General features: G+C 33.2%; 1 protein-coding gene across 12 annotated transcripts in view; it reads right to left on the bottom strand.

Moving 5' to 3' along the window:
- The window catches only part of SOX5 (SRY-box transcription factor 5), a 952,037-nt gene that overhangs the window by 368,690 nt on the left and 560,061 nt on the right, over positions 1-23,286 (bottom strand). The window lies entirely within an intron of this gene.

The following is a 23,286-nucleotide window of genomic DNA, read 5'->3' as shown; positions in this document are numbered from 1 at the left end:
TCGAATAAATTAGGAGAAAGCTACAAAAGAGTTTTCTTCCTTTTGCTTTACTGTAGGACTTGTCAGAACCTACAATATGCACATGGGGAGGAGAGAAAAACAAGCTGTGTTTTTCAGGCAATGAATGTTCTACAGGGGAAAGCAAATATTATAAAGACATAAAATCTTCTTAATTCATAGGTTTAACCTATTTTTGATCAATGTTCCACTGAGGACAAGTGCACTTGTGAATTATGTTTACTATATTCAAAATGATATGCTTTTTTCTATAGCACTTTGTTTCTTTGTTTTAAAGCATCACCACATCCACTTTTGTCCTATCAATTAAAGCAACATTTTGATGACAGATTTGAGAGATTTCTTTTTATTGGTATCAAAGAGTGTATGGGTAAGGTTGCCCATGAGTTCTGTTTGTCAGGAGCACAATTTTCAAAAACCGAGATTGGAAGGTTCAGCAACTTCAGGAAAGAGTGAGATGCCAAGAAACCTATTTCAAGAGGCCTTGAAATAGATCTGTATTAGTTCATAGGATAAAGAACTTCTTGTTGCATGCTTGAAAGGACTTCATGATTATTACCTATTACCTTTAGTACAAAAAAATGAAAAAAAAAATCTGAAGGATCTAGGTAACACAAATAAAAACAAAACTAGAACAATCAATTAATTTGAGAACCTAATTTTTTTATTTTTTATTTTTTTGGCTGAGGAAGATTTGCCCTGAACTAACATCTGTGCCAGTCTTCCTCTATTTCTATGCGTGGATCACAAACACAGCAGGGCTGACAAGAGGTGTAGGTCTGCACCCGAGATCCAAATCCACAAACCCGGGCTGCCAAAGCAGAGCATACCAAACCTAATCACTAGTCCCCGGGCCCAGCCTAAATCTTCCTCTATTTTTTGGTATGTGGGTCACCAGCACAGCACTGCTGCTAACAGAGAGGTGTAGGTCCACGCCTGGGAACTGAACCTGGGCCACTGAAGTGGACCACACCAAACTTAACTACTAGGCCACTGGGGCTGGCCCAAGAACCTAATTTTTAAAACTGAACATTCCTTGCTTTGCTGTCCCAAAAGGACTGTAGTATGGATTATATGTATCAACTTTATCAAAAATTTTTAAAAGTTATCAAAGTTCCTTTTCACTGCTCCTAACTGTTAGAGCAACTATTCAAATGCACCTAAAACAAGCTGCATAACCTCTTTGGGGGATGCTCTTGGTTCTATGATAACTTCTACGTGTGAGAGAAAGTAGAGCTAGCCTTTCCACTGGAAGAATATCATTTCTGTGAAGAATTCATGGTATTTTACTAAAGGCACTCCCTCTCATTTTTCATCGCTTACTCTATTGGTCTCCAAGTTGGTGCCTCTTTCTCTCTCTTTCTCCTCTTTTTCTCCTGCTTTCTCTCTCTCTTGCTCTTGCTGTGTCATTCTCATTTTACTTACATACACACATAAATACATATAGGGAGGGGTACAAGACCCAAGATCTGAGACGGTATTCTTTCCATAATTAGTGGAAAATACTTAATCTTATTAAAATGATGATGATCATTACAAATAGTTACTTTAGTTTTTCTGTTTTACCTCACAGGCTATATAATACCTACAAATCACTCTCCATCATTGTTCAATGAAAGTTATATCATCTATATTTTGTCCCAAAGAAAAAGACTATGATGTAAAAATCCATCTCTGACAAATATGCAAAATAGCACTTCTCTTTGATTTCACTTAGTCTTGAAGATCTATTGGTAGTCTGCTAAAAGTGGCTTCTACTTTAAAAGTCGTGAGTAAAACCAAACCCTATTTATATCTTTTACTGTGTTCATATCATGTGTTCTACAAAATGTAGCGATCTTCACAAACTCACAAAGAAGCTCACCTTGAAATGACTTTGTTTCCAAAGGTGTTACATTTTCCAGAACCCAAAAGATTCAGCATCCACTAAATGGCTGTGAAATGTACTCCAAAGTCAGAGGAGCATCCAGGAGCAGCTGGAGAGGACAGAACCAGGGCATCTAACAGTCAAGGAGCTCCCCAGTGAAAATCCGTTGGGCAAATGAGGAAGGACACTGGGTTGTAGCATGACTCCCAGGAGAAACAGGTAACAAAACCTGAAGGGAAGTTAGATCAGCCCCCAAAAATACAGAGTCTGAGTAGGGACAGGGACCAGGAAAAACAGGAGATGTGCAGTAAGTCAAGTAACTGAGATCTCAGCCCAGAAAATTGAGATCTGAGATTCAACATCTATTAGCAGAAGGCCTTTTTGAAGCAGAAAGGTGGATTTTCCTTTCTGACCTTAAGGGAGCTCAGCACTCGTGCATGGCCAAGGAATTTTATGGGAATCAACAAGTCACACAATAACTGAAATGGAACTCTTTAATATTAAAGCCCAACAAACTGACATTGGGAAGACGTGTAAACCCTTCACCTTTAATATCTTTGTTAGACATCTGAATTTCTAAACCTTTAAAAAATACTTTTATGCATTTTTATTCATCTCTAGATCAAAATAGGTAAAGTATAAAAAACATAAATTTATTTAGTATAAAGCAATATAAACACTTTCCTTGATTTTTCAATATTCATTCCATGTGCAAAATAGCAATTTATAAGGAAATTAACGTTGACTGCTCTTGAGTACAGTAAAACAGACAGCATTATCATTTGCCTGACTTTCAATAAAAAAAAAACACCTGTACTTGTCCTTCTAACAATGATCTTTAAGCATCCCAGCTCTTATAGCTAATATAAGATAGCAAGTAAGTGCTAGTAAGTAAAAATTTGGACCCTGAAAAATCAGGAACCAAAAGAAAATTGTCTATCTTATAAATGTCTTAATTTCTATTACCCACTACTATGTTAAAATTGTCTATTCATAATCAATTAGCTGTTACTAATTTACACAAATAATTATTTAAAAAATATCCAAATAGAAATTATAATAAATTAATTGGTTTTTCTAGTAATATTTAAAAAACTTCCTTCTAAAAAACAAAATAAAAACAGAAAAGCTCAACATTAAAAATAAGATAACATTTCAAATAGATACAGCAATTCAAAGAATAACAACCAGCAGAGAATTTGATATTATCCTACAGAGAGCAGCTCTTTAGTGAACAATGGCCCATTTCCCCAAAATAGGGATAACTCACATTAAAATTTCTAAGATTCCTAAAGTAATATAAAATCCTATAAAAAATCCTATAAAAGTATGTTACATTGTGGAAACAAAATTATATATTAGACCATGATATAAATGGAAAAAAAGCAAAAGCAAAACTATCAGTTGAGAAACTGTTAAAAAGGTAATGTTGCTCCTTTCTCTCCTATCCTTTTTTTTCATTAATAAAAAAAAAGTTTAAATTCAGTATTGTGATCTGAATAATACTGGATAGCCAATTAAATTCAGAGGTCTTCAAAGTATGAGTCAAAGTTCACATGTCATCGAGCTGGCCTTTACCTGAGCATTTGACAGTAAATATCCAATATAGAAAAAGCATAATTAAGGCCACTGCGAAAGATTTAGAAAACCAACCACCTTTCTAAAAACACAAAATCCAACTGGTCATAAGTAATGTCACAACAGAGAATATAATTAAATAGCACATGTCAGGATAAGTATAATCTATACTTGCATAACAATCTTTAATTTTTACAAACATACATATTTTCACCTGAGGATATCTAATACCTTGTGAAAACAATTTTCAGAACTATTCTGTTTTGACCCCTAACATAACAAGATTGCTTGTATTGAATCAACAGAAAATGTTATATTTAGAAATTCTGCAGTTAAAAAAAAGCACTGAAGTTTATCAGACTCCATCAATGAGCAGGATAATAACAACTTAACAGTTTCATCAAATTAAATCATTCTGAAGCATTTTCATTTAATAACAAGGGACAATCAACAGGCTGTTCAAAACCAAAACTTCCCTACAATTTCTCCACTCATCCTCATTCTGACCACACAATGTCTCTTTTCAATTCAAACCATGCATTCTAGAGCTCCCTTTCTCACCCCTTACAAACCTTAGTGGAATGAAGGGCATTAAAAGTAAGTAAACAACCAATAAATGTAACTATGTTACTGAGTCATGTGGGGAGGAGGGCACCACGCAGAGAAAATGGCTAAGTTGTTCACATTGGTAAAGCAGACTTTGTTCCATAAACTTTCCAAGAACACTGGTAGAATGCTTCATTTTTAGTTCATTCAAAGCCATTTAAAATTTACCTGACTGCAGCAATTTGACTAGGTTATTTTTTGCTCTCACAAAATGCCATTATTAACACACCAAGGAAAAGTCTAAATATGTTCAGCTTGATATTCTGACATATTTTGAAGATCAGACTCAAGTAAACCTACAAAAGAAAGTTCTGTAACCATATACAGCAGAAAGAGGATGAAAGCTGAAGGGAACATGATAACGACACAGTTGCATCAAGAAATAAGTTGAGGCACTTTAGGCCCTTCAGTTGATTATACCAGTGTTATCACGACTTTGTATAAGCTGAATCCTCTGATAATAGAGCCAACATTATTTGGTACTTAAAACGACAGTTCTGAGTTGTCCATGAATCATCTTTTTTAATTCTCAGAACCAGCCTATGAGATAGGTGCTATTATTACCACCACTTCACAAATGAAGAAACTGAGGCAGGCACAGACAGGTTAAACAACTTACCCAAGGGAACTCATCTTGCATGTGGTTCAACCAGGCTTGTAAACTAGACACTCTTACTCTACAGCCCACACTTCTGACTCACATGACTGCTTAGGTCTGGAAAATTCTATCACTCTTCATCTTCAATTCTCACCCCTCCTCAAAAAGGCTCTAACACATAGACCATGATTAGGTCTCCCTGTGTGCTCCCATAGGGCCTTGTACTCACTTCTTCACTCAAAACATTTGCCTCTATTTATTGCAATTTGTTTAATGTCTGTCTCCCTATCAGACTATAAGCTTGATGAGGACAAGAGCCATATGTGTCTTGATCATTATTAAATCTCCACAAGCTTGCACTGTCTAATATATACAAAGTATTCAATAAATATTTCATGAAGGATGCACAAACATTTTACTGTTGCTTTAAAAATCTGTTCTTTCAAGTGCCATTCAAAAATTTCTATTAGTGACTGTGAATATTGACAATTCACCATCAGTAATAATTAGCTAATACGTATTTACTGCTTACTAACCTAGGTTCAGTTCTAAGCACTTTATTTATATTCAATTACTTAACAGCTACAATTTTTTTTTTACATAAATGGAAAATGAAATTCAGAGAGGTGAAGAAACTAGCCATTATCACACAGGTAGTGAAATATACAGCCAAGATCTGAACACAGACACCTGACTCTAGAGCCTGTGCTGTACGCTTTAAATAGGGGCAATTTTCAAACTGTTAAATTCTCTGTTTGAAGAGAATTGGAAAATCTTGGTAACAAAAAAGATCTCCATTCCATAATCTTTTTAAAAAATATATCTTATATAGGGGCCAGCCCTGTGGCCAAGTGGTTAAGTTCGCCCACTCCACTTCGGTGGCCCAGGGTTTCCCTGGTTTGGATCCTGGGCACGGACATGGCACCGCTCATCAGGGCATGCTGAGGCAGCATCCCACATACCACAACCAGAACGACCTACAACTAGAATATACAACTCTGTACTGTGGGGCTTTGGGGAGAAGAAGAAGAAGAAAAAAAAAAGATTGGCAACAGATGTTAGCTCAGGTGTCAATCTTTAAATATATATATATATATATTAACATATATTTATTAAATAGAGTGGTAGACTTAAAACAGAAAAGGATAGCTTGTACTTGCCTCTAAATTCTTTTCAAAATTTACAAAATATCTTAGAAACTTTGAAAGGATTATTTCCAATTTTCAAAATGTGAGAATGGTGCATGAAGAATGAGGAAAAGAGTTGGATTTTTTTTGACTGAGGTAATTGACTTCTAGCATGTTTTTCATAAAGAGTGAACACTGCAGTTCTAAGTATGAATTCCAATGTAACAAAATATACTTTTACAGTGCTGTGCTATTAACACAGACTTAATAATAAATATTTTTAGATTATTACCTGCAAAAGTTTTGGTATTTATGGCCATCTTCAGAGCAGACTTTATAAGTCATGATGGTTTCTTGGATTAAGGAAGCCCTATTTTCTCAACTAGTACCAACTAGTAACAAAGAGCTCTCTGACAGACAAATCACCACGGCTCACATAGCTTTCTGATCACAGATTAGAGCTCTTAAAATCTAAGCCAATTAAAAAACACACAAACACATTTTCCATGAATTTGCTACACCAAAATTTGAACTTGGTAGGCATCCACTCCTGACAGATCTAATTATAATCTTAAGTGATCTAAAAAAGGACAATGGTCTACCACCTGTCTTAAAAGTCTACATCCAACTGAATCTAATCATGAGGGTATAATCAGGCAAATCCAGATTGTGGCATACCATACGCTAAAAGGCACCCATATGAAACAAATAGCCTGGACTCTTAAAAATGTTGACGTAAATGTCAAGACAAAAAGATAGCAGGGTAATATTTACAATTAAAAGACATCTAGAGAGATATGACAAGTAAATGCAATACCTGTTGCTTGCCTTAATCCTGGATTTAAAGAGAAAAAAAGCTACAAAAGGGCTACTTGGATAATTAGAAAATGTGGATATGGACTATATTAAATAATATTAATGTATTACAGTTACTTTCTTGGATATGCTAACGTTATTGTGGTTATGCAGGAGAATACCCTACTCACAAATGAATCAGAAAAGAAAAAAGAAAGAAAGAGAGAAAGGGAAAGCAAGGAGCCGAAAGCTAATAAATAGTGAAACTTAGGGGAAAGTATATGGATGCTCATTGACTGCTCTTTCAACTTTTCTGTAGACTTAGAATTTTTTGAAATAAAAAAAGAAAGGGAAACATTAAGAACAGCTCCATATCTGAATAGCTGACCTTTTTTTAGAGGACTAGGATGTTTTCAATTGTAGCAAATTTTTAAAGTCAAAAATCTTCAGCACTTCTGAGTTAGATTTGCCATTGTGATCTGTAAATGCCTAAATGTTGTCATAAAGAGCAGGTTGAGATAATTATGCCTCAACCAAAACCATCAGTTTTGGTGATACTTTAGTTTGCAAATGGAAAATAGCGGTACGTTTAAACGATATTCTCATATTAACAAAGTGATAAATTGTAAATGTCATTTTTATCCCACACGCTTTCCTGCATTCACCTCTCACTCCTCTATTCATATTGATATGTACTTTCACCTTGCCAAACAAATCATTCACATAGTAAGTATTTACTAAATATTTTTAAATGAATCAATCAAGATGGGAATGCTTCTGTGTCTACATCACTCTAAACGTAGATGTGCTAGTAAATCATATGAAAGCATGTAAAATGATCTGCTAATTTAATTCATTTAGTTAATTTGGGACGACTTTTAAGTCAATCCAGAGGGCCCAGTGAGATGCTGTATTGCTCAAAATCTGCAGAAACAACACATTTATCAGAGTGGACAATTAATTAATAATAGACAGCCTTAACATGCTTCAAATGAAGATAACCCCTGCTATGTTGTACCATACTATTGCCCAGGGTCGCAATGGGATGCTCTTCAGGTACTCAAGCAGATCCAAAAGTGTTTCCTGAGGAAAATTCTTGCGTTGTCTCTATTGTCTCCTAAACCCAGAGTCAATTTAAGGACAGAGGTGGGAGTGCCCTCAATCTAGGCAAGAATACAACTCAGTCAAGAACTGATTGTTCCTCATCTCTTAGCAACAGCTTGGATGTAACAACTGTTATTTAAAGAAGATAGTTTAAGGGACATGTTAGCCTTTTCTTAGATCTCTGCCAGTATCCTTTCACCAGGAAATCTACATACCTGGCAAACATTAGTTCAGCTACTTATAGAAATGCTTTCCTTCACTAAGTTAGTTATCATTCAATATTCTTTCTCTTATCTGGTCTCTACTAAATATGGCAATGTGAAGAATGCCTTATGAATCTCCTACAATGCTATTGAAAATAATTTAAGGATTCACAAAATAAATTACTCCCTCAGATATCTGGGCCCCCCAAAACCCTTGTGATTACTGATATAATGGTAAACTTCTTATTTTTTTCAGAAAATGATAACCATTAACCTCATTATGATTGTCAGGTAACAAAGAGTTATTCTTGGCCAAGGTTTTAGAAATAATTGTCTCCCCTTATTTTATCTATCCATACACATATATATAAAAACTTAAACATGAGCATCATATATATTTTCATAATATATGTACATATTATATTTTATATAGCACAAATATATGTATTATATATGTATAATATGTAAAATATAAGTGATTCTGTGACATAAACATTTTATTTTAAGTCTTTTAATCCTTTTAGGAAGTACTTAAAGTTCTAATAAATCCTGTACAAACCACTGGCTTCAACATTACTTACTAAGTAAAGTACTTGATATCTATACATCAGTATGCAATCCAATGTTACTTGCCGTATTATCTGAAATATTCTTGGAATTCTTTCTACACGATTAAAACCTGTTCAAGGAAATAATAATACACATTTCTTGAGCACACTAAGGTACACATGCTTTCTTATTTAAGCAGTAAAATGACCTAAAAGATGAAAATTCTTATAACCCCCATTTCAGAGATGAAGAAACTAAGGCATGCTGAGTTCATGTAACTTTCAAAAATCACATAGCTAATAAGCAGTGGAGTTGTAGAATAAATTTAAGCAGTCTGACTCCAAATGACAAGCAAATGCAATACCTGATGCTTGCCTTAATCCTGGATTTAAAGAGAAAAAAATGCTGTAAAAGGCATTGCTGGGACAATTAGAAAATGTGGATATGGACTCTATCAAATAATATTAATGTATTAAAGTTACCTTCTTAGATGGTTTCTCCATAGTAAACTATCAAGACATCAAAGAAAGAACCAGAAGCCTCAGCCTATCTATATATGGACGAACACTTAAAAGGTCAAGACTTAAAACAGAGATCCACGGATCAATTCAAATCCATATTAATATATATTACTTTCATAGTAAAAGTGAAAAATTCCATGGAATAAGACCATAAGTTTCATCTCCATTCCCACATGCGTTCTTGTTCCCAGGAACCTGCAGTCTTTTTACTAGCCACATTATTTTATCATGCCTGATTGAGTTTTCTACTCAAAATTACCAACACCCCTGCATGTTACCCAAATAAAATTAGTATGTCATGGCTACAAGTTAGATGAAAAGATTAATATCATATTAAGCATATCACTGTTTACCAATTCATCACACAATTTTCCATGTAAGATGTGAATATTGACATAATTACTATAAAATTACTATACTGTAAAAAATTTACTATACTGTAAAGAGGCTTTCTCCCAACTAAGATGGCAAAAACTAATCAGATAAACTTTTTGAGCAAAGACACTGCCTGTCCATAGATATTATTTCAATAGCTAGTCTATAGCAAAGGACTTAAGGAAGAGATACTTGAGAAATTTTACAGTTACACTTCTCACAGTAAGGAGTTTTCATCTATAATGTGCACTGGAAATTGGAATCTCTTGAAAACAGTTCCAAGTAGCCTTTACCAAGAAACCCTTAATATAACTGTCCAAATGTCTAGATACCCACTGCCTGGCACAGCACTTTGTGCCATTGTGCCCTGAATGAATGAATTCATTCAGAGAGAAGAAATAAGAAGTTTATATCACAACCATTGGTTGTTATTTATTTATAGTGTCATTTATTCAGCAACTAAAATAATGCCTGGTATAGGATGCATGTAAAATATATTTGTTAAAATGAATAAAGACATTTCTGCCACTAAAATAAATAACAGATTATAAAATTCTGAAAGCACTTTCTTACATAGATGAAACTACAATTTGATGATTAAGAGTAAGGTCTTTGCATGTGGACTGTTTGGGTGTATCCCAGCTCTGCCACTTATTACCTGTGAGAAATTAGGCAACTCTCTCTGTTTCATTTTCTTCATTTGTGAAATGTGGATAACAAATAAGATTATTGTGAGGCTAAGTCTGGCACATAATAAGTACATACTGAATGTTAGTGCTATCTTTATATCTCTCTCTATAACTATATCTCTATATGTATAGAAAGAGCTTGAATCACATCTTGTGGGTCAATTTTAGAAACTGTGTAGTATCAGCTGGATGCAAAAGCTGAAGGTATTCTCACCCCACCACAAACTTCTTTAAAACCCAGTGGATAAATTACAGATACATCTAGTGGTGTTTCAAAAAGTAAATTAATTGTCCTTTTTAAACATGTTCTTTAAAATCATCTATACAAACTTTAAGCAAACATCTTCCTTTCCACTGTAACTCGATGGCAGTTTGCAGAAACTAACAGCATTCATTGGGTAAATGATATAAACATCTGTGCAAGTCAGTCAGAGTTACCACTAGGTCTTTTTAAAAGTGCTAAAATTTTGCCTTCTTGTAGAAGAAAGCTAATAAGAAAGACAGCTAATAAAAATTTAAGTCTTTCTGCTTCACTGCTACCCTACTGAGACGTGAACAACTAGAATTTAGATATAGATAGAAGTTTTAATTTTCCTCCTTCCACAGAAAGGGGTAAAACGGCGCCATCCAATAGAAATACAATGTGAGCCACAAATCCGAGCATGTAATTTCAAATTGTCTAACAGCCACATTAAAAAAGCAAAAAGAAACAGGTGAAAATCACTTTAATAAAATATTTTGTTTAAGCCAATATATCCAAATATTGTCATTTCAATACAGAATCAATATTAAAAAATCTTAGTAAGATATTTTACATCCTTTCTTTCAAACTAAGTCTTCAAATTCCAGTGTGTTTTATATACTTACAGCAAATCTCAATTCAAGAGCTCAATAGGTGCATGTGGCTACTAGCTACCATATTGGAAAACACAGATATAGAGGAATTCTGAGAGCATTTCTTTATACTTTTTACTAAATCACATCCTTCTTCCTCAAGAGCTAAAAAGGTCTCAATATATCTTTGGAAATTCATACAACATAAACAAATCAATAAGCTAACACATTCTAATAGTTCAATTTTCCTAATATTTAAAAATACGAAATATACTTCAGCTAAGGAAAATAAAATAGGTCAAATAACTTGGTCAAAAAATTACTTTTTTGCTTACTATGTGCTAAGTAACAGTCTATAATTGCTCTTACCAACTACTATTATAAAGTCAAAAGCTTCTAGTATATAACATTTGCCAATATTCTTTTATTGAGGATTTCTCCTATAACTTTAAGGTAAATGAAATGGGTCAAATAATTAGATTTTGCCTATAATTTACTATCTATAGCAGGATTTTCCCTTACTGAGCTAGTGATGAAACAGCACTGGTCTGATTTAATACTATAAATTCAGAACAAATGGGAAAGCATTAAATTCAAAAGTGCTTCTGGACCATTAACTTCCATGCTGATTCGACATGCACCATAGTATTCAGGCAACAGACTCAGGAACATAACCTATTCCTAAAGCAAACAGTATTTTATCTCATAACCATCTGGGGTTCTCGTCCTGAGGGCCACTTGTGTAGTGTTGTCTGGTATATTTTAATATTCTGAGGTCTAGCACTAAGACCTACTTTATTAGCAAAACCCATTTTGCTAGGAAAAGAAGACTGACATAGAAGAGATTATAGGGGGAACAAAATTTTGGCTGAAGCCCTTGTTTTCATTATTTAGCTGAAGAAAATCAGCGGTTATATATGCTTTCAAAACCCTACGGTTTTTCTAAGGTACCAATAAAAGTGATACCATTCATAACGTGGACAGTGGTCTCTTTCATATATCGCCTATAGTCGCAAACTTAAGTGCCAAGCAGATGGTTGAAATCTGTTTTGTATAAAATGTGCGCTTTTTTTCCCCCAACTGTGTTCTTTGTATTCATATTCAGCCTAGGTTTTAGCCATCAAAACACTGGCACTATGTCGATCATTAGCAGCATTTTAGACAACTGGCAAATAAGGTATTCACTGTTCTCCACAAAATGTTCAGCTAATATTTCCCAGATGTATAATTAAGGCAAAAGATCATCTTCTTAAATTGGTATCAGCACTTTGGATGGCTTCTGGCTTTCAACAGATTATATCAGTGGAAAACAATTTCGTATCAAAAATAAAGGTTCTGATTCTTGGGTGTTTTTGTTTGCTTGTTATAAAGCTGCCCATAAAAAGAAATCTATAAATTTCTCCAAGCTTCATCTACAGTCTAAGAAATAGGTAGCTAATGCAAAAACCTCTCATGTTACTTTTAGTATGAAAATCTATGATGTACTGTATTTGTACAGATAAGTTGCTTCAAGTTACTTAATATTTTCTAATTTTTAAAATATCTGTACACATAACACTTCAAAAAGCAATAAATAGTGTTTGTGACTTTTTTTACCATAACAGAAAAATCACTCTTTTTTGTTGTCCAATAATTTGTTCTATAAAATGATTCACTTTTATGATTATACACAATAAATGAATTTTAATTTGCATAGGTTAAAGCACGGGAATATGTTAAATCACCAAATTCATTAAAGACTTGATATATGGATACTTGCAAAAACAACTTTTAGTGCATCAGATTTCCTACATATAAAAGGAGAAGAGAGGTGTTTTTAGGCTATTTCATTATTAGCAGTAACCATTCAGAGGAAACTATAGCTATGTTGCTGCTATTGAGGTGCAAGTTATCTGGGATCAGTAATCATAAGTGCATTTAAAACAATTAGAGTTTCATTAACTACATAATTTAAAAAAATAAGTCAATAAATTTCTGATAGCTATTATTTTATATGTTAAAATAATTTTTAAATATCAAACTCGTATGTTATCAAATAGAAATATATAATTTTTATGAAGTGCTGATCATTTTACATTTGCCAAAAATTAAACCTAGTTTTTAAAGTTTGAATTCAGTGGCTTGAATTCAGAGATATCCAAATATTTTTATAAATTTTCATAAGTTTGAGATGACTCATTAGCATCGGGAGATAAATAATTTTATACTCATTTTAAAGCCCATTTTATAGATGCATGGCTGAAACCCAAGGAATTAAAGTGACTTATACATCACAAAGTTTTAATTCTTGATTTAGAAACTGTAGGAAACTATGCCAACTTTGTATATCACTAAATGCTGGATTGTAAAATATATTAGCAGTAAGTTGCCCAACTGGGATGATTTCCAGATTTTCTTTCTTGTTTAACAGTAGGATATTTGCACATTTCCCTTGGTCCTAGTTCTAAAAGTAGTTCTGGATCAATAAGGTCCTCTTCTGTTTGTTTTTTTTTTTTTTAACAACCTTTATATCCATACCAGAATAAGAGAATAACACCCATTCTTTATTCCTAAATTAAAAGTGGCAAGAATAGAATAAAAACTTCTCCATCGTAATTATTAAGTAAAGAATTAATTTTAACATATAGCCAATTCCTATGTCATCCCAAATATATGAATCTATTTTTTAAACTTATAACTAATTTGTACAAGGACTTCATGAGACCACAGTCATATTTTCAAAGTATAGATAATATGGAAGGTCCTTGGATATGTAGTCAAAGATTATGTTGCCGATAGTATAACAACACTTTTTTTTCCAAATATTGTGTTAAAAAAAAAAAAGCATGCAATCTGCCGAATGTAAGATATTAACAATATGTGAAGCTCGTCCTCTCAGATAGCAAAGATTTTTAATGCATCTTTCATTGGTTGTTCCTCTACTCCTCGCTTCATAGAATTTAACTTTTCTTTTCTTAAAATTGCCAACCACCAACTAATGCATATTAGGTTTGCTGGCCTGATGCTAATGATAATAGTTTTCTAATTTATTTTCAGAATCATTTAAAATCTTTCTTTGGACTACCTGTTCGTAATTTTGGTTGATCTTGCCACTATCCAGCCCAGTGGTTTACTTACTCATATAGAGACATATACGGTTCAGAGCCCCCATGTTGTTCTAATGTTCTACTGTCTAATTTTTTTTCTTTTATCTTATCCTTATAAATAGACTTTCAGCTCTTTGACCTAAAACGCCACTCTCATGCTTTTCATATTCCCCCACAGTGCCTTGTATAGTAATCCATATGTAATTTATTTTTCACAATATTTGTAATAGTTGACACATAGAATATAAATTTTATCTTTTGAAACACTTAGCTTCAAAATAGTTCGTCGCAAATTTAAGCACTTAATCCTAAATTAGAATTATACATAGTACTTTAGATTAAAAACTCCTAAAATATACTATGGTTACTTGTTCCTGCACAACACCACTCATTGGAACTGAGACGTGATTGCACATGTAAAGGCTGGTTATAGGAGATACTCTGTCTCCAGATAGCTGCATCAATGTAATAGTTCTGACCATCAGAATAAGGAGCTAGGGATCTTTCAAAGGTAGCTCAAAGTGATGAAACTGACGTGAGGAAATGTAGCTCAAAGTGATGAAATTTAGACTTGAGAGATGTTAGAAATTATCCAGCCTACCTTCACATTTTACAAATACACACACTAAGACCTAAAACCTCTTCTCAGGCTGCAGGGAAGAACTAGAACTTGAGGTCTTACACCCAGCTAATAACGCTTCTGCTATGTTACACTTCCAAAGAGAAAATCAGTGAAGATATTGACAAAGGTAAATTTTTATCAACAAAGAGAAAAGGCTCAATGCTTCAGGAGTAATACTCAAAATCCACCAAAAAAAAAAGTCTATTTGATATGTATGCCTTACGCCTCTAACACTCAATTTTCTCATCTCAATCCAAAATCTCAAATATCCCCAAATTTTCCTCAAGCATACCTTGATTTATCCAACTTCTTGAATTCAAACTTTCCATTAAATATGCACCACAACAACACTTTCAGATTTTTTAAAACTGGAATACTATTTTATGTCCCTATAGCTCATGCCATAGGATTCTGTGTTGTAAATGACAAAGTGGGAATGAATCGTGTTTGTATTTCTATAAAATATTTCTTCATTTCAAGATTTTCTCTTCTAAACTGCAGCTTCATCAAGACTTGGTAGGATTTATTCAAAATCAACTTATTCAAAATTCAATTACCCTGTAAGTGAAAAAGTTTCTCCTGTATTCCAAACTTTTCTATGTGTATATGTGTATAACTACTACATTCCCGAAAATAAATTCTTCACATAACTGCTAGTGACTCCCAATTATCTCTTAATTTACTTATAAAAGTCTATATATTCTGCTCCTCCACTTTGATGCTTTAAATTGCTATCAGGATCTTTTCAATATTCTTTTATTTCTCTACAAGAATGCTTTTAAAGCATTAAATATTCCTAAACTGTTTATAGGTCAAATTAGATCCATTTTATTTTTCCAGTAATGCTCAGATTTTTATAAACAATTATACTACCATATTTAAATCCCATAATCCTTAGGGCTCTAAAAACAATACCTTTTCCTCTATTTCCCAAATTGTAGCTATGTTTAGGACAGGAGGGAAACAGAAGTTCTTGCCTCAGAAATAGCATTCATTGTTATCTTTGTTTTTCCATTCCTAGGTGTTCTGTTTGATTAATGGTACTTTGAATATTACATAAAAGTTTTCTTCACATCCTGATAATACTATGGGAGAGATGAGAATCTGAATCTGATATTGTATATTCAGTTACCACTCATTCAAGGTCAAAGTGGAATTAGTGAATGAATCAAAAATTGAATAGTTTGATCACAAGTTCTTTCCTTTCTCTTCTAAAGAATAGGAACACTATACCTTATCCTAATGAAGCTTCAACATAGATCTTTTTTAGTGTATATATAAAAAAAGAAATGTTAACATTAATTTTATGTGACATTTTCCTGCAAACTCTTTCCAAACATATGATGAAACCCAATAGCAAATAAAAAGGGGGAGGGGGGAGTAAAACAAAGGAACATCAGGAAAGGAGTAAAAAAAGTCTTTGGACTTTGTAAATTATTGCCCAACGAACTCTGGCCCAGGTAAATAACCCAAAGGAAGAATTGTATGCAAATAATACCTTACCTTCAGAATTGGAACAAAAATATTTTAGAACTTTGTCAAATAACCTATATAACTGTGAATGAAAATTAATAGCATAAATAAGCCATTACTTTTTTCATTGTGTGTTCTCTTATGTGAAGGTGTATTTCTCATTTTCAACATTTGTGTTTCTCTTTCTTCAGGATGCTTTTTTATTAGATAAATATAAAATTGTTTAAAAATGACAAGTGAACAGATCATATGTGAAAGTTCCACAACTAGTTCTCAAACAACCTAACCCCTTGGTATCCTCACCCTAATTAATATAAAAACAGAAAACAAAACCAAAATCAGCACTAAAGTAAATCATTTACTACACTTTAAAATAAATTTTGATTTAAAAAGCTCAAGAAAACACTATTTGGGCCTGTGTCCTCTTTTACTGCTAGGTTAAAAAATTATCAACAAGCAAAGCAGGTTAACCCTTTCTCTTCTTTTCTCAATAATGTTCCTGAAGCCCTAAAAGAGGGGACACATCCTTCACGAAACCGCTGCTCAGGGTCCCAACTGATCTAACTCTCTCAAACTGCCAATATAAAAATCTTAGAAGGTTTTGAGAGTACCTTTTTTTTTGTGGCCCTATACAGTGAATTTCATTTCTTCATATTACATCTATCCTCACTGCATCTGATTCTTAGGTTTCAATGTGACAGAAATGACTGGGATGGGTAGGGGAACATAGAACATAATGAAACCCTATGCATCCCCATAATAAGAAATATTAAAAATGAAGCTACTAATACATTTTTAAGAAAGATCCTATCTTCTGTTTTTTAACATTTTCTTTTCTAAAAAACACATTCTTCCAAAGATGTGAAGAGCAGAAATAGAAACGCTGTTACATATGAAAGTTTCAACGGATCTGCTGCCAGCAGCTTTTCTTTATAGTGTTCCTCTTACCTACAGTATGTGTTGGCACTGGCAGGTAGCCCTAATTCGTTAGTAGCCAAATTATTTTTGTCCCTGAAGTACGAGAAATCTCCATAGCACATGAATGAGACATGGTTTACTAGTTTACACACATCTTTATAACTCCAAGAAACCAAAACTCATTCACAAATGCTTTCATTTCAGCAAAGAAAAGGGCTACAGAATACCAGAGATACCTACTTTGAATTCCTGGTCCCCATTCTCCATGAGAAAATGCAGAAAAAAACATCATTTTAACTTCAGAAAAGAACTTTGGTCCTTAATGCAAGAAAAATAAACAGCTTGCTGTTCACTACACTCCACGTTTCATGTAAGTCAAAATATTTCAATACAAGGCATTAAGAAGAAACGTCATTTAGTAATAAACCTAAATGTCTCCAGATAAAAATGCATCACTACGGCATAGGAGTTTTAGATAATGTGGTTCACCATAACTAGCATCCTCAAATTGCATGATCACCAGCTACATTTATACGCTGCTGCTGCAACACCTTCACTAAGTCACAGAGAAAAATAAGAAGAAATAAGCAACAGTTAGAAATAAACATATAGCACAAGTGATGATTCAGTCATAGCAAAAAAATCTCTGAATTCTAAGGCAAGACAAAAGTAAATGTATTAACACTAAAGAGCCAAGTGACTGAAATGTTACTTAGATAAAAGAGAGATCTGAAATACAATGAGCCGAGTTCGGGTTTGAATTGATTTAAGGTTCGACACTGATTTCAAATGTCTATGAGCATCCACAAGCTTTTGTTTCCAATTTTCCTTCTGTCTTGTTTTATGGGTAAAAAGTCCTTAAACTACCTTGTAATAGATTAATTACTTTCAAGCTGGGTGACAAAAGGGCATAATGACCGGAAAATGATACAAAGGAAACAGAAAAAGCATGTTAACAAGTTTATCAACAAACCTGGGTAATTCTCATGAAGTACAGATTAAGGTTCAGTGGTTCCAAACTGGCAGCATTCAAGTTGGGTTCATATTTGGGTTTTTTGTTTTGTTTGTTTTTTTAAACCACCTGTCCTAAAACGACATTGTTTATGCTAATTATCTTTGTTTATGCCACAATTCTGTTTGTTTACTGCATTCTTTTAAAATACCATATCCCTAAAAACAGATCTCACCAGAATTCTTCTAAATCTTGTTTCGGTCTGGTCCTTCTCGGCAGCCCACTGAGCAGAATGCAGCTCTACAATGAAGGCGCGAGAGCTGGGAACAACTTTGAGTCTCTGACTCCTCAGGCTGGCAAAGGCAGGGAGTACTGCTGAGGTTTTACTCTCAGGCTCCAAGGGAAAAGGAGACTGAATGTGTAGAAATGCAACACCTCCCTATTGGACAAGGAGAACCATACGCCACAGTATCTCCAGAGGAGATGTAGGAACTCTCAACTAGTAAGTGAAGAGAAGAATAGATCATGCTAATGGGAAGAGAGAGCAGCTTCCAAACTGCAGGAGAAAACACAGAAGTCGGAAAGGATAAAAGGTCTTCTCCTGAACCATTATCAGTTCCTGAGGAAAATGAAGGAATATGAGGCTTTCTTCTAAAGAGTGCCCGAATAAACACTGTTCACTTAAGTGCAATGGTATCAGTCTTTAGAATTTTTTCTCCTCTAGTAATATCACTTGGATCATGTTCATGTATAAAGCACTCAAACTGTATTAATATAAATGATGATGCTATCAATCAATGAAAACGAAAGGACAGAATGAATGAAGCAAGGAGGAATTTGCTATGTTTTAGTCCACTTCTTGTTCAACAAAATTTTTCCATTAAAAGGAACATATTTCACGTTTTGGTTAAATCTTTGAACATCTTCTCTGGCTGTCATCATCTGAGTCAGAAACTTGACATATTAAACTATATGTGTGTTAACACAAGAGAAATATCTAGATTGGTTTATTTCTCATGCTGCTGGTTAACCTCACTGAAAGCACAAATGAATAACAAATTACAGAAGAAAACAAAAATCCATCAGTTATACTTATTTAACTAATCTATAAAAAGGGAGGTGCTGAACCTACATAATACACATCTGCATTATACACATACTCACTAGGTGACTGAAGAACTGATAGGGGAAAGAAGAGACAATAAAAATCAGACTTTCTCCATGAATGTAATTTTGCTTTTTAAATGCATCATGACTGTAACCCATTTGAAATAACTTCCAACTCTATGGAGGAGTAATGTGCTAAAGGATTAAAACAGGTCTTATTATGTGCCTCTCAGGTATGATACATACACAGATTTTAGTTAAAAGCTCCCTAAGAACAGGTAAATGCTTTATTGAATGCTAATTGTATTTGAGAAACATAAGATAAGAAAGGAACACACCAACATCTGAAGTAATCATAACATTTACACATTTCTATATCTATCAACTTGCTGAACACTGAGCAGTACACAATGCCACCTGACATTTAACCATTAATTGTTCTTGGTAATCAGTCAGGTCTCCTGCTAAGTCTTCAGAACAGCACTCCAGTGTGAGTGTGATAGAAGTGTAGTTTCTCCACTGCTTCATGCAAGCTGCATTCCAACCCAGTATCTTAGCTCAGCTTGCAAATTATTGACATGGTGATTAAAATCTATAATCAGTTGTAGGCACCTTTTCCTCTACAAAGTAGTAGTAAATGAGAAACTTAAAAAAGGAACAAAGATATCAGAACATCCTGAAAAGGTAATATCAAACTTGCAGGTTTAAAGTTGCCATCAGGTGACAGAACGTGAAGACATAACTTTCCTTTGATTCACACCTAGGGGTTACCTGCTAACTTGCATGTACTTATCACTCATGCTCACAATGGTTAAAAAAATAAGTTTCTAATTAAGCTGAATAAATCTGTCCAGGTAATAAATATTTTATTACTATGGCCAAACTTTAGGTAATTAAAGTACCGCTAATGTCAGAGACATTCTTGCAGTCTGCTAATGGTAATTTTTCATGGTAATTTTACAAATTAGTTTTCCAAAGTACCTGATGTATATTTCTTTCTTCAGAAAAACACTGAAAAGTTCACTAATGTGAAAAAATTATTTCTTTAATCAATGTTACCACAAATAAATTTGATGGGAATATAAAGTAAATAATAAGTTAAATTTTTATTGCAGGTTTTACTCTTGTAGTGTTCCCTTCAAAATGCAGAAAATAGGCAGTCTGTTGTCTGCACCCGTTTTGAGAGAAGAATCATATAGGTGATACTAAAAGCTTAATTTGCTTCATCCCACTACCTTCAGTCCCAACTTTTTTTTTCTTTCTAGACATTATCAGACTGTCTTCTTAATCAATCACCTTACACTTCCTTTTTAATTAAGTCTCTAACATAAAGCAATTAGAAAGTGTAACAAGTAGCTTAGTCATAAAACTATTACATTACAATCAAATAGGATAAATATAAATAAAAAGGAAATAGACCACAATATAATTGATAGCATCAAAAATTGCTTTTTTCATTCATTAGAAACAAACTAATACTGATATTTAAGGTAAATATTTTACATATTTTTATTCTAGGAATATAAAAAATAGATGGTATCCTGAAAGGAAAAACCTTAAGACAATTTCTTACCATTTATTTTCAGGTAAATATATAAATTCACTGTCTTCTTTTAAAAATTTTTAGGAGAATTCAAGCACTCATTCTAATGATGCTGCTCCCAACATTTAGAACAAGTTTCCCTTTAAGTTTCCTCTAAATAGTAGGATGTCAAAGACTTTGCTTACAAATAATTCCTTAGAACATACTTTGCCTTTCACCTCCCACCTGAAAATTGTGTTTTTCATTAATCATAATCAGTTATGACAGGGACTCCTGAAAATAAAAATAAAATATTTTAACTTCTTTACTTTTCAGAATCTCTGTTCCATTTGTTTTACCTCCTGAACGTTTTTTAACAGACAATGAAAATGTTACTACTTCTGAATTATTTAACAACTGCTTATTAGCCTGACAGTACTGACCATGTTCATTTCTGGGGCTGATAATACAGAGGTAACAAATCTAAATCCAAATTTTGATCCTGGTATTTAAGTTTTGAATATTCCTTAAAGTTCCAAATAGTCTACAGGTTGGAAAGAATAACAGAAGATAAGGAAGACTCTACCAATAAAATTAGAAAAAAGATCACATAAAACTTCCAAAATACATGAATCCCAAGCAATTTATTTATATTCTCTACAGCAAAATTCTCTATTTCATAAAGACATTTAGAAATCTTCTTTTCAGATTTCTAAGTTTGAGTGAATAACTTATCTATATCAGATGAACAAATAGAATAAAAATTAACACGCAATAGATACGACCTACTTATTCAATGAAAGTTGCAAATAGTTTAAAAGGCAAAAAAAGCTGACTATATATGATAGTATAATTATAGCATATATACCTCCTTTGGAGACTATAAATATTCAATATTGAGTCTGTGTGATTTACTCCCTGTGAGTGACTATCGATACACTCATCCGTACGAACTCAATGTAAACAAATAGTAATGATTTATACTGAGATTTTTGTATGTATTACCAATTACAACCACAGGGGAAATTATTAAGAAATTTTATATGGTATGACATTTTTCAAAATTATTTTAGTTACTAATATTTCCAAGTATGCTGTCTATACTAACAACTCTATTGATTGATTATCACTTGCTTATTTAATTAGCCAGTTAGAAAAGCATGCCTCTGGGTGACAAAATAATGAAATTCTCACGAGGAGGAAAAAAAATAGTTAAGAGATTTGAGCATCAGAATGGGAAAGGGAAAAGTTTAGTTTAAAAAAAGATAATTGAAAAAATACAAATAAAGTTCACAGCAGGAAAGCTTGCCTGTATAGAGAAATAGGCTACAACCTGTTAATATGTAACTACCTTTTATAAGAACAGTCTGTTAACAGGCTTACAAATCAGACTCAGAGTTTTATTTTCAAAAAATATAGAGTTGAAGAATATTATCATTTAAGTGCTACTCTGCGCATGCTACAAAACTTACTGTAGCATATTAACAAACTGCTACATTAAGCAATAGTATGTTTCAATATCTACGTAGGAAACAGGCTATATTTCCAAACAAAAGCTAACTATTTTAAAGAGTTAATATACAGAACTTTGAAAAAATTAATTCAAAACTGTTAAGAAAGCTCAACCATTCACTGGAATTATTTAGTGAGGATGCACCTTAATTAAAAAAAAAGAGGAAATGAAAGAAAGAAAACTATTAAAGTATATATAGCGGCTATTTTACTTTCTTCTCTGATCTGATATTGGCTTCTCTAATATGTGACCACATTCAAGCATTATTTTATTCTCAGTACCCTTCTTCCCTTCCATTGCTTCATTTCTAGAATGTTTTAATCTTTGTCCTTTCTTTTTTCGTCTTTTCATATCAAATTCAGTCGTTTGAGCGATGAACAGCTTGACTTAGCATATTTTTAACCAGCTGGTCTAGCACCTAGCTTGCATTGCATAGTCAGATACAACAAATGTTTATACAGAAGGTAGCTTTCATGAAAATGAAAAAAAGCCTGGGTATCATGCATCCTGGCTTTTTTTAGCTTTTTTTTTTTTTTTTAATTCGCCATCCAGAATACAAAGTTTGAATTCTTTTTAATGGCAAACAAAATTCTATTTATAGTTCCAAAAAATGAACTTATGCTGGGATAAGAACTCAAATTTAAAAATTGCAGTGTGTACTTATAGGAACAGGGAGAGGGCTAAAATTCTTTCAAAGCCCTGCTTTACTTGCAACAACATCAAATGGAAGGATATTGCACATATTTCTCTAAGAAGAAACTACTTAATTACAAATACACTTATCCCCATCATAGCAAAAGGGAGAAATATAGTAAATCAAAATTTAGCTTAAAACAGCTAGCGCAAAAAGTCGCCACTAAAACTTAGAAAGGGATCATCCTCATTTCCCTTTTTTTTTTTGACATTTCAAGCGTAATCTGCTAATAGATCGCTGTAATGTTAAATTTTCTTTTTTAAAAAAAAACCTGCTCTCTTATATCAACAAAAGGTCATGTGCTTTCCTGAGCAGCTTCCAAAGTTTCACAGAAAGATCAAATAGGAGCTTATAGCCGCCGTTTTAACCACCACTAAAACCTTCTGTCACCCCAGAAATTACGAGACAGAGATGTTGAAAATGGTAACACTGCACAAAAGCATTTAAAAAGGTGTAGAAGGGGAGAAAAATATCAATGAAGGAAGAAAGTAAAAGAGTGAATGACATAGAGAAAAGCAGCGAGTGGAGGAGAGAG

Source organism: Equus quagga, chromosome 1, assembly GCF_021613505.1.
Source record: "Equus quagga isolate Etosha38 chromosome 1, UCLA_HA_Equagga_1.0, whole genome shotgun sequence".
NCBI lineage: Eukaryota > Metazoa > Chordata > Mammalia > Perissodactyla > Equidae > Equus > Equus quagga.
The sequence above is the reverse complement of the archived record's forward strand: the minus strand, read 5'-3'. Positions and strand labels throughout refer to the sequence as shown.